This window comes from Morone saxatilis, unplaced genomic scaffold (assembly GCF_004916995.1).
Source record: "Morone saxatilis isolate NCDOM2014 unplaced genomic scaffold, NCSU_SB_2.0 Contig9, whole genome shotgun sequence".
Taxonomy (NCBI): Eukaryota; Metazoa; Chordata; class Actinopteri; family Moronidae; genus Morone; species Morone saxatilis.
The window spans coordinates 67,253-67,578 of record NW_023340268.1 but is presented as its reverse complement, the minus strand read 5'-3'; the positions used below and the strand labels follow the sequence as shown (position 1 = coordinate 67,578).

The 326-nt window shown below is 47.9% G+C and overlaps 1 protein-coding gene across 1 annotated transcript in view; it reads right to left on the bottom strand.

Annotated features, from left to right (window-relative positions):
• The window catches only part of LOC118343102, a 6,710-nt gene that overhangs the window by 4,656 nt on the left and 1,728 nt on the right, over window positions 1-326 (bottom strand). The window lies entirely within an intron of this gene.

The following is a 326-nucleotide window of genomic DNA, read 5'->3' as shown; positions in this document are numbered from 1 at the left end:
AGGATTCATCTGAACCAGGATCTCTCTCTGGGGAGCTGTTTTATTGTGAAAATCAAGCTCTTATTTTGTGAATTTCTTTCAGTGTTAGTGGAGAAAATAGGAGCAGATCTGCAGAGGTCAGGTGATGTGAGGCTGATTTAGGGCAGAGGTCAGATGATTTAGGGTCAGAGGTCAGATGATCTGGGGTCAGAGGTCAGGTGACGGAGGGTTTCAGAGCAGCAGGTTGAGGTCGGCCAGCAGAGAATCCACATCGACGATTGGAGCTCTCCAATAGTTAAAGGAGGAAAACTCAGACAGACCTCCCTGCAGACAGACAGAGAGAGAGA